This window comes from Cryptomeria japonica, chromosome 4, assembly GCF_030272615.1.
Source record: "Cryptomeria japonica chromosome 4, Sugi_1.0, whole genome shotgun sequence".
In the NCBI taxonomy this organism is placed as follows: Eukaryota; Viridiplantae; Streptophyta; class Pinopsida; order Cupressales; family Cupressaceae; genus Cryptomeria; species Cryptomeria japonica.
This window is the reverse complement of record NC_081408.1, coordinates 675,151,492-675,164,228: the sequence shown is the minus strand read 5'-3', so window position 1 is coordinate 675,164,228 and position 12,737 is coordinate 675,151,492. Positions and strand designations below refer to the sequence as shown.

At 39.3% G+C, this 12,737-nt stretch overlaps 1 pseudogene; it reads right to left on the bottom strand.

Moving 5' to 3' along the window:
- LOC131875514 (cycloartenol-C-24-methyltransferase-like) overlaps nucleotides 1-5,826 on the bottom strand; it is a 125,902-nt pseudogene extending 120,076 nt beyond the window's left edge.
- Between the last annotated feature and the right edge of the window lie 6,911 nt (nucleotides 5,827-12,737).

Genomic DNA, 12,737 nt, shown 5'->3' with positions numbered 1-12,737 from the left:
GCAATAAAGCAACATTCGCATCACAATCCGCAATAAAGTTTCATCTTCTCTGCAATAAAGTATCAGTTTCATGGATTCAGTCAGTTTCAGATGAGACACGGCAGTAACAATGGGCTTCAACAAATCAAATCTTTCAACAGACTCAGACAACATATGGTTCAGTGCTATCTATCCTTTTTGTGAAAGTAAACATTGTGACCACAATCAAAATTAGACTTATACAAGTGACAAGAGACACTAAACTTGAGGACTATAGTGGATGTTGGTGTCGAGTCTTGGTTTTCTTTTGATTTTATCTTTTGGTGACATGTCTTTTATCTTTTCCAGGATGTCTCTGACTAGAGATTCTATCTCCAGGATGTCTTTGACTAGAAAGGCGAGGATGGGGTATCGTCACCTATTTGCATTTGCTGTCTGTGGATTGTCTTTTAGTAATGCTATGACTTGTCCAAGGATATGAGGACACTGTGAGTCTAGTGTGAATTGGGGCATTCCTTGTTTGTGACTGTCTTATCTCCATGCAAACAGGTACAATGACTTTCTGGGTCGAACATATGCCTCGATTGTCATAACCTACTTGCCATAATAAAGCTTAATGATGATAACGGACAAGAAGCTCTTTCACTTTCATATCTTCTATCTTTCATCCCCCTTTCTTGATTGACTGCCATAGTCCTTCTTGAGTCCACGTAGCTTGCTATCACATGACTGAGTATAATGACACACCAAAAACATTTGCATTTCATGTAGTTTGCACCTGCATTACCACATATAAGCATTTCATACATACATATAGATATCACAACTGCATCACATCCTGCACACAACACCTGTTAGCACAATTTACATTTACATTATCATATTCATCTGCATTACATACATTCACAGTTTGCATTGGCATAACACACATAAAACATAAAAGAACAAAAAAATATATATATTACATTGCATCATGTATATATTTGCATCCATATCATAAGCATCATATAAGAACATCTCATCACATAGGTACACATGCATATAGCTGCCGCAAAAATGAATCATCTCATATATATATATATAAAATGTGTCATGATACAATGATGTCAAAAAAATCATATGGCTACAAAATCACCCGCAGGTGTCTACAATACAAAAAATGGTACAAATACTGATACAAGGGAGCCCTCTATGGCTATGATGAACTCCCTCCCTCGGAGCCGCCTGGCCTTGACAGAGTCTGAGCTCTAGAAGGACCCGCTCTAGGATCACCCTGCCTATCTGGTGGTGGTGGAGGACCCATGACCCCACCACTCGATGCCTATCTCCTCCGGCTCCCTCCCATAGCTGTCGCTGTACGCGATGGTCTATGGAAGCTCCTCGCCCACTGATCTACTAGCACAACACCATAATACAGGTCCCTCCAGTAGGAAATCTCCTCTCCAGCTCGCAGGACATATGCGTAGCCTGCTCCTGTGTCCTCCGTCGCCTGCCTCCCTGCCCTCAGCGTTGTCTCAGCCTCCGTGTAGCGCTGAATAGCCTGATCCCTCTCTCGCTCAGTATCCCTGAGCCTGATCCTGAGTCAGTCCCTCTCTCTCTCTAGATCCTGGATCTCATCTGCCTGGCCCTGGCAGATCTCCCTGAGCTCAATCAGCTCATCCTCCTCTGGATCCCCACCCTCTGCCTCTGCCTGTGGCTCTCCCTCTGCGGGTGCCTGCACCTGTGCCTGTCCCTGTCCCTGTGCTGGTGCCTGAATGGGTACCTATCTCGGTACATGTCTAGGTCCCTATACCTGTCCTCGTCCCTGTACCTGTGCCTATACTGGCACGTGCACCTGTCCCTATCTCTGTCCCTGTGCTCTAGGACCCTGTGCTACTGGTACCTGCAGGGGCAATCCACCGCGACCCTCACCACCTGGGCCTATCCCTCCTGTCCACCCTCCCTCCGAGGTGCCACCCTCCTCTCCCCAACTACTCCCCTCCACCTCCGTCGGCCTTGGCCTCCATCACCCCCACCATCATCATCATCATCTCCTCCTCCATCTCCCTCTAGCAACTCTCCTGGATCTGTCAATCGAGGGAATGGATGCTCGGCCCACTATGCTGAATACTCTGCATCCATCCCAGCATCCTCAATCTCTGGCCACATATCCCAGGGTAGGGGCACCATCTCTGCCAGCTGTGTGACTGCCTGATCATATGACAATAACGGCCCGAACTGCGCCTGATCCCTCACTGTACGGGTATACATACCCGAGCCTCGTGGCATCCTCTGGATCCTGCCATACTGTCTGCATACTCTATCCACCAGCTGTCTCTCCAGTATGTAGGGCGTCCGCCCAATCAGATACCTGCTCTGGAAGGTGTAAGGCAGCTCCACTGCGTCATCCTCCCACTCCTCGCATCCTAGATATGGCCTCTAGATGACTACGTCAATGTCATCTATCACTCGCCGCCAATGCTCTAACCTGCCAATCCGAGGCTGTGAAGTGATCATGTCGTACAGATGAATAAAGCTCCATCCATGACCCCTGCCTCTAAAGTGTATCGGCCGTGTGATAGGCAGATGCTCGTATGCCCAAACCTGCAGTAGTGTCACTCCACAACCCAGTCCCACTGATCTATGGTAGACAAACTGGTGAAGCACATAATATAGGTGGGCCAACACACATGGACCCCACGCATATCTGGTGTGCTGTGTCACCAATATCTCCAGTGCTCCTCCCCAGCCCACTACCAACCCCCGTGTTGCCCTGTCTGGACATAGGAACCCACTGATAGCTCCTCCAATCACAGCTGGCAAGGCTAACCCTGTCGCAGTCATGGTGTCCCATGCCACATGTCCTGCTCTCATCTCTAGGCTGGGATCTTGGAACACCTGTCTCAAAGCCTCTCTGTCTCCATCGCAATCATATGGAATCAGATCTCCATCGATCGGTATCCGTAGAATCCTGTAAACATCCTCTAGGGTGACGGTCATCTCACCCATCGGCAAATGAAATGTGCATGTCTCTGAATGCCATCTCTCGGTCAGCGCAGTCAGCAAACCCATGTGCCCGAAACTCAGGCACATACAACACGTGTCTCAAACCCATCTCCTCGATGGCAACTCTATCCTGAAAAGACAACTCTGGTCGCAACCTCTGTGTGGACGGGAATCTCTCCCATGACTCCAACATAGGCAAATACTCCTGCAGTCAAACAAATCAATCATGCCAGTCATGGTGGCATTCACTGTTCATCACAAAATGCTACTCGCTATCTAAATGCATATGGTTATCTATCTCAGTGACACTCACTGTTCATCACAAAGTGTTGCTATCTATTCTAGTAGTGCTCCCTGTTCATCACAAAGTACTATGTGTGTGACATTCCCTGTTCATCACAAAGTGTTACTCACATTTTGCACTCCCTATTCATCACAAAGTGCTGCTCATACTTTGGGTACTCCCTGTTCATCACAAAGTACTCTATCTTGGTGCTCCCTGTTCATCACAAAGTGCCTTGATCTATCCTAGTCTTCCTAGAGGACCTACTTGAGTGTATCCTCTCAGCAGCTTATCCAATCGACAGCGTATGTTCATCACAGAACTGCCGATTTGACCTAGAAGACAAAACATTGCATTTTTCGGACATAAACGCGTTTCTAACTCACAAACGCGCCTATTGACTGCACAAGCGCGCCTAAACAACACAGACGCGCCTGTTTAACATAAACGTGCCTAAATTTTACATAAACGCGACTTTGGCACACAAACGCCCTTGGAGGACATAGACGCGCCCACATTCGACACAAATGCGGTTCCAGACACAGATGTGCCTGACACCGACACAGACGCGCCTGTCGGACACAGACGCGCCTGACACTGACGCAGATGCGATTTCACGTTTTTGCACTTTTTTGCATCCTACTTCTAAGCACATTTATTGCCCTATCTACCATGCATTAATGACAAAAGCAAATGCGTCAAAGTACGAGGAGGTTTGGTGGTACTTACCGGCTCTCCTGCCTCTGCTGGTCTCTGAAATCGGCGAACACGGTCGAATCTGTGCACGAAGGCCATCGCTGCTGACTGCTGCTGCTCTTTTTCTCGCTCTGCACTGTGATCTCGTGAAGGTGTAGATGACAATGAGGATGTCTTTTGCCCATGGTCTATCTTATAGCCTACCCTAGCCCTCGCCTCCCGAGTCAATCTTCATTATCTCGTGACTTTGTCACTTTATCCGGTCAGTCCATTCTATCCCATCTTTCTTATCAAGAGATTCTCTGCGATCTTTCCAGACATTTTCATCCAATCTCTCGAGGGGGCATATTATTCCCATTCTGGGGCAACTTTGTATCAGTTCATCTTATCTTCTTTGAAACAACGCGACAAGCCGCATTGTCTCAAAGAGGGGCAAAATGTAGACACCCAAAATTGTCCAGTTTAATTAAATAAATATTTTATTTATTTAATTATCTAAGCCTAATTCTTCTATTAATTAAATAAATCTTTATTTATTTAATTAATTCATTTATCCTCTTCTAGCCTTATTTCTCATTTAAATAAATACATTTATTTATTTAAATTATCCTTTTCCTAAATTAAATAAATATTTTATTTATTTAATTATCCTACTTCTTCTATTAATTAAATAAATCTTTATTTATTTAATTAATTCATTAGCTTTTTCTACCTATGACACATGTCATTCATCTCTTAATTCCTACACTACCTACCTCTTTCATTATTTTGGTATTTCTTTTACCTACCCTCTAATCCTAGCCGACCTCTCTTTTTACACCTCTCAATCTTATCCCTCCATTTCATATTGTGTCTTCTATTTAAGGAGATGCCTTCTTAATTGTCAAACCCTAATGACTATCCTAATGATCATTTTTTGCTACACTACGATCCTACTTGCAACCACATTCCGTTCTTTGTTGAGCTCTTGTGCACATAAAAATCTGAGAGCAAATATATCAAGCAAGATCAATGGAGATAGGAAGAATGGAGATTCAAAGCCCTATTGGACATGTGATGGTATAATCTTTGTGATTTCATGTGATTTGCATTGTCTTAGGTAATCTTCATATGTTATGGTGGATCTTTGTTGATTGTTAGGCTAGGGTTTTGTGGTTGGATTCATTTAGCCTTTCAATATTGTTATTATTGTTATCCATTTTCAGCATATACAGAGATAACAAACAATCAAATAATATAAAATGTGTACCATATTTACACAATTATCTTTTCTCATCACATCATCGCCACCATCATACATGTGATACTTTTCATACCTGCAAATTTATAACAAACCATTATAAGAAATTCAATAAAAAAATTCAGAAAACACATACATTAAGATTCACAACAAAATAACATAAAAGTCACTTTCATTATAAGTACAAAGAACAAAGTTATCCTCGAATTTCCATCTATGGCTAAGACACTTTGCCTAGTAGCATTTCAATAAGGTCAACCTCCTCCCATTCATAAATAGTAAACAAATTCCTTATAGGGTTTAGCAAGTTTACATATCAAATACAGTTTGTGTTTTGTGTCACCATTCATTTGTGTAATTATATCATTTCAATTTATCTAGTGTAAGCATATGACTCATAGATATGGGGTAATGAAAGATATCATAATATAAATATTTATTTACTTTAAAAAAAAAACTATGTCTGATAAACTTTTTAACATGACCATTGGCACAACAACCCCTTGATATGAATCAACTAAACAGATCAAAATAAAATAGAGCATCGAAGAGCTTACTCTTGAACAACAGAAAGCATTTGAGATTTGTGAATGCTTCCTCCCATTCTAGATACTAGATCTTTAGCTCCTGCTCCCTTCGCCATCCTGAAATATACCAGATTTTTTTCTTATAAATCTTATTCCCATCTTCAAATTTAGAAAAAATATATCCTCCTCTTACAGATAAATGAAGAAATACCTGAATATGTGAGCTTCAAAAATATATCCTCCTCTTACAGATAAGGGAATATATGTTCTCTAGAGTATAGAGCCCCACATGAGGAAAAAATCCTTTTCATAAGAGAGAAGAAGAGAGATCATGCAACTCCCCCCCCTCTCCCTCAATTTACAAACTCTTGTAGTGATGGTAGATTCCTACCAATAGATGTTGGAGATGATCCAAGCTTGTCGAACAACATTCCTCTCTTTAGGAAGATATAGAACTATAAAAGTATGCAAGTTATCTTCCCAATCCTAGAAAGGATATTGAGGATATAAAATATGTATCATGCCTACTCCAAATGTTACTCAATAATATCTAAGCCATGCCAAAATGTGACAAATGTTGATACAATGAATCAAGTACCATAGAAGATTCAGGTACAATGACCATGAATGCACAATGATAGTTGGACTAATATGAATCTAATGTTGCCGCAATAGAAGAAAATACAGGCAAAGAAAGAATAGGAGGGTCTAAATGTGCCCTCAAATCATTTGAAGGAGAAGAATTAAATCCATAGAAGATGTCATGAAAGAGGATATGAACATGTCATCAATGGTGTCCTCCAAGTTTGCAATGTGGGACTCTATAAAAAAAGATGCAATGTTTGGTAGAAATGTGCCCAAAATAGATATCTCTAGAAGACAGTGAAAATACTACCCCATGGAACCATTGGAAGTGTCAAAGAAGAATCACTGAACTTAGAATTAGAAAAAGTAAACGAAGGGTACTCATTTGGAGGAGATGAAGTGTCCTTAATTGGAGGAGTTGAAGTGTTCTTAGTTGTGGGAATGAAAATACACAGAGGAGAATTGTATCTCAATTGATCAATCCTTGAGGATGAGTCCACACAAGTTGGGGCAATAGGTGTCTCAATGAAGGGAATATCATGGTTATATGAAGATAGAAGATCTCCAAACAACTGTTGAATGATAGTCCAAGTAGTGAAAGGGCACTCAATGTGCTCCATGTGATGAATATATCCTTTGAATAAAATGTAATTCCTATTAGTCCATAAACCTTGTTATTTTTGTTAAACCACTTGTTCTTTTGATACTCATCATGTGGCTTAGGAATGAGCCCAAGGAGATAGAGTAGTGGACCACACTCAGGGTAGTGATTCAATATTCCTTATTTCCAAGACAAATAGATCTATGAACTAAACCTAACAACAAAAGGTTAAAATTACATTTTTGAGATGATGGACCCTCCCAAAAGTAAAATTTTATCCCAGTTCATGATTACTGTTGTTCCTCATACTCATGTTCCTCTTTGTCGCTTGGAAAAGTAGGGACCCCCTTTTTTTTTTATTTTAGATCCCCTAAGGGTTTTTTCCTTTAGTTTTTCTTTCGTTTTCTTTGGTTTCTTATTTTTGGCTCTTTCAAAGTTCAAAATTTAGACCTTCATCATTCCCTTTTTACCTTAGGGATAGTGGATCCCCGAACCCCAATCTACATTTTTCTCCCTTTCACCTTTTTTTTTGTGTGTTAGGCTCCCTTGACCCCTAATCCCTGATCCCTAACCTTAATTTCCTTCCTAGGATTAGGTATTTGGTGTCCAGTGTTGGCTTGGTCACAAGTGAACATCATAAGCCTGATCCCTAACCCTAGTTTCAACTTTGTCCACCTTATCTCTAAGACCCCACTTGCAATCTTGGTCAACATTAAATGTGGTAGGTGGCATGTTGTCATAAGCAGCCTACCTATTTATAGAAGAGTCACCAAGTTCATTTCTCACCTTCTGAATTTGAGTTTAAAGTATTCCAAGCCTCGAGACTTTTTTCCTAACTAACTACCAATCTCGTGTGTTCCATTCAATCCCCTTTACAAGATAGACCAAGACTTTTCTAAGAAAATCCTTTCAAAACCAAGTAAATCTAACCTAGCTACACATAGGGTTGAAACTAAATTTTGCAACCAAAATACATGTTTGAAAGATGAAAAATGTATCCAAAAAAACCTAAGGATCGAATGAAAAATCTACCTGATTCAAGGATTGAAACTCAGGGTTCATTCTCATCAAATAGAAAAAATGAAAGAAAGTTGATTAGGAGTGCTTGACTTATGATTCCCAACAAATTAAACCATTGTCCAAAGACCCAAAGTTTGGACTTCAAATTGATAATATAAAAAAAACACTAACCTAAAAATTTGAATGTCGAATCTCTGACCTCTGATCCCTACAAAGGAACAAAACTCAAGTATGCACACATTGAAGATTATGGGTAAGTTTTCCCACATTCGAAAAAGTTGAGGAACTTAACTCCTTAGCCTCGACCCCCAACCCTACTATGACTAACTTCAAGTCTAGTGGACTTTGAGTATTGGGGGTATCTTGTCCAATTTCTTACAATGAGGTCTGATCCCCAATCCTGGTACGTAGCTAATAAATAGTACATTTGAGCCCCAAGCATCACAAGTTGGTTATGCACATTATTGAAGTCCACAACAAAACTCTAGAGGCATGATCCCTAATCTCAGCCTAAATTTTTTTAGTGCATTGTTGAAGAATAGGAATTTATTCCTTGATAAGTTTTGAACATTTTTATGATGGAGCTAATGAATTGTGCTAATGATATTAATGGATTTTGGTTGTCTCAGGATGATATTTATTTGTCTTCTTTAGCTTTTTCTTTGCAAAAAAAGATTATGTCAGAAGAGAAGGTACTCAAGGAGACATCTATGAATTACCAATTTAAAGGCAATTCACCACCCTCCAAAATTGTATCTAATGACAGATGAATCATTGGCACAAATTTGGGTCATATTGACCTGGATGAGTTCCTAAACATAATGAGGAACCTAAACAATAGGATTCCATGGGCTACATCCTTGTACATATCAAGATTAGTGCAAACTGGTACTTTCCCAATGGCTCTTCAATCTCTAGACTTGGTGATGGCATGTGAAAATAAATATAATAAAAATGAAAGTATAATTTATAGAACTATGGGGGAGCTAGTATTGGATATCACCCTGAATTAAATTGAGAATGAGTTTGTGATTCCTATGCATGATGAGTGCTGACATGAGTATAACTACTAGAATATATACTATGAGAAGTGTGAAGAGACAATGGAATATATTAACAAAAACATATTGGATAGGCCTAGGTAGGTTGTAACCAAGTTAGCAAAGGTAATTCACATAATCATATTAAATATCAGGGTTCTTTGCTAAGCAGAGTGGCAAGGCTATCAAATGTTAAATATTTTTGCCTCCTCCTCCCCATGTTTCCCATATGTTGGCCGCCTACCATATGCTCGCTGTGACTTCGGCTTTTATGTAATACTTTGTGTTGTGTGTTGCCGCATTAATGAAGACAATTGTTGATAAAAAGAGCACATAGATTTCAAGACTATCATAAGTGACTGCCTACATGAAAAACAGGTGAGGGTTTAGACAAATCTAAAATACTAAATGACATCATATTTGATTTATCTTCTTACTAAACAAGCCACCTTTACAGGCTTGATCAGAAAGGGTTCATTGAACAATCCAAAGATGAGAATCTTCATGCATTATCCGTAGTTGAACTTAGAAAGGATCAAGAATAATTATAGAATGCTCAATGATGCCTTTACCTTTACCATCATTACATCACTAGAAAATTATTTTTCTAAAAGGCATTCGGTACAAGAAACAATATGTAGTACCCCTACCCTAATCTATTTCTAACCTTGGTTTAATCTTGATTAGTTTATCTTAATATGATGTTATAGTCAGATGTTGATTTAACGCATAGCTATTGATGTGGTTTTCACACTAGTTGTATGCAAGTTGTTTAGTGTACCTATTTCGTGGTATTAATATTGAGCTGACGCTTTCATTAAATTTTATATATGTATGCATGTATGACTCTTGGTTGCAGGAGATTTCAGGTACAACGCCGTATGAGTACAAGGTTCGTCTTCACCTGGATTGCAGGTTTGAGTGTACCCTTTTTATCCTTAGAGTTGGATTAGGTGGTCGTAAGACCCTAGTTGACCTTAGTCGTGCTCTAGTGAGCATCGCCAGTCATCGTCGGTAATCCCTTTTTGTTTGGGTTTGCGAGTCGTCTGTTTGGTTGGCCTTCTCGATTTGCGTGCTTGGTGTGCTTGGTTAAATTGATTGATTAGTCCTTAGTAATTATTTTGGTTAAATATGTATTTGTGCATTAGAGATTAATGGACTAGATTAATCGGGTTTTCGTTATGCGATTTTCATTGATTTTGAATTGCTCGTTTTAAATTGGGAGTAAATTCGATTAAATAACTGATTTTGAATATGAAATGCATTTTATATATGCTGTTGAAAAAAGAAAGTCTTGTATTTTATCGCAATAGATTGATTGTATTCTGTTGGCTTTTGAAATTAGAAAGATTAAATTTCAGTTGTTTGAGAGATCGATTTTTTTTATTGAAAAGGCAAGTCAATTTGTTGTAATTAGAAAAGGATTAAATTTAGAGAATTATTTTTAAATAAAAATTTTAAATTCCAAAAATAGAATTTTTGGTCAACTCTTCCATATAACCCAAAATTTGGGGGAAAATTGGGGGATGGACAAATTTGGAAAATTTTTGGTTGGAGAGAAATTTTGGAAGGAATTTGGGGATTTTGGATGGAGAAGGAGGGTTTTGGCAGCTGGAGATTGGGACTCTTCAGCCGATCCTGCCAGGAACGCGAGATCAGGTAGGATCCAACTCTCAATTTTAGTCATTGTTTAAAATGGAAATGGGGGTTTGAAGGTTTTCATGCTGTCTTGGTTCCAGATTCTCCATTGAATGCCATGCTGATGAACTGATTTAGTAAATTAATTAGCTTGGCTGGAAATTTTATTTTGAGATTTTGTTATCCCTCAATGTCTCCTTTTGGGTGGTTTGAATCCCATTGTGTTTGGAGGAAATGAAAATCATCATAGAAAACTTGATACCGAATCAGTCCCTGTTAAATCGAATTTATGTTAAATCGATATTTATTGTCAAATTTCGTAGTGGGCGTTTCATTGTTTTCAGTTTTCGAACTTGGGAGTATGAATTTTCAACGCTGTGTAAAGTATATATTTTATTGAAACCGAACTGTGTGTTCAAAGAAAATTTTAAACGTTTTATTACCGAACTGGGCACGTTGGTTTTTTTTTTTAAGACTCTGGGTTTGGGGTTGGAAGGCGGGGAGCGGAGCTCCACCCGCTCCTCCTCCCCTTCCCCCACTCGCCCCCCCCGCTTGCTTCCCCCGTTTCCCTGGTTCTCCGTTGGTGTGTGTGGCCGTGGCGGTCACGGCTCACGGCGGTGGCCGCAGGGGCCGCGGTGGCCGCAGGGTGCCACGGCACCTGCGGGCACCACCGTGGCGCCGCCCACGAGATCTCCCCGCGCCTGCGGCTAGGGTTAGGGCACGGCCCGCCCTAGTCCCTTTCTAAAATGCTATTTTAAATTAGTTTCTTTTTAAAAATGTTTTTTTTAATGTATTTTTTTTTATTACAAAAAAAATATGCATATGATATTAATATCATTTTAATGAGAGTTGTTTTAATGTTAAGTTTAATTAGCTTCTTAATTATGAGTAAAGGTGGCATATCATGATAAAGGTTAATTTGGTATTGATTAATTTCATAATGGAGGTTATAGGTTAATCATTATTCAATGTCATCTCATGACTTATGTTCCCTTCCTAATTAAGTTCTAAAACTGTTATTTCGCAATTGAATATTGTTGTTTATATTCTTATTGATCTTGGATTTATAAATCTAGATCTTACCTTCTAGCTGATTAGAGCATTTGGCTCATTGAGGTATTATTGTTTAAAAACAAAATAGAATAATGTGTTATTGGAAAATCGTTGAATTACGATGTGGTTACTAATTGATGATGTTAATATTATCTTAGAACATATCATTTGAGTAATTGAGAAGTAGTGAAATATTTACCATTGGGCATTAGAAATTTAACGATATGCTTTTGAAAATGATTATCTTCATTTGGATTTCTTTTTTTATATTAATATTCCATGATCCGTATAGAGTATCTGGGATTGAAAAATAAGAAACTGTAGAGGTCGGTTTTGGACCAGTATGTTAATGACGTTTTGATTGGAGATTAAATATCTTATTTTAGTTGATTAATGGTTGTCTGAGATTTATTAATATGAATTGGTTAAAAACTCATTATGGCTTAATTTTGCCTGTTCGATGCTTTGAACCTTAGGAGTTAGAAAACCAAGAACAACTTATCCCTAGTTGAGGTAGATAACTGTAATCTGATTTGGATCTTGTAGAAAACTTGATCGATTTTAATGTTTAAATCAATTTGAGAAGATATTGCCTTTCTGATTATTGCCTTTGCGAGTTTTATTGCTGTATTCGCTTTTAATTATGAAATGGCAAGAGTGCTTTGTTTGATAGGACCCTGTCGTATGGCTTGACTTGGGGTGCCTGTTTCAGTCCTCGATTCCGAGTTGACTGTTGTTTTGTGGTAGTGTCGTTATTGGTCATATCCTCTTTGTGTGGGTCGAATGATGATTCGTGGTTGACCTTAGTTTGTCAGGTCTCTAGTTAGAGTACCGTCAGTAAGTGTGCATCTTTGAGTCGTGTTTGACTTGATGGTTGTTTCTCCTTCTTGAACTCCGTTCATTTGACCATGCCTATTCCTTGGTTCTTGAGTTTGTTTGAGTTTAGTCTAGTGTCGTATGGGAAAGTGGCTTTCGATTTGGGGCCGCGCCCAAAGTGGCTGCTGGGTAACCCGTCGGAAGTGAGTCTAATAAGTGATAACCTAAGTAGATTAGAATGTAATCTCTAAATAAGATAATGTGCCTCACACAT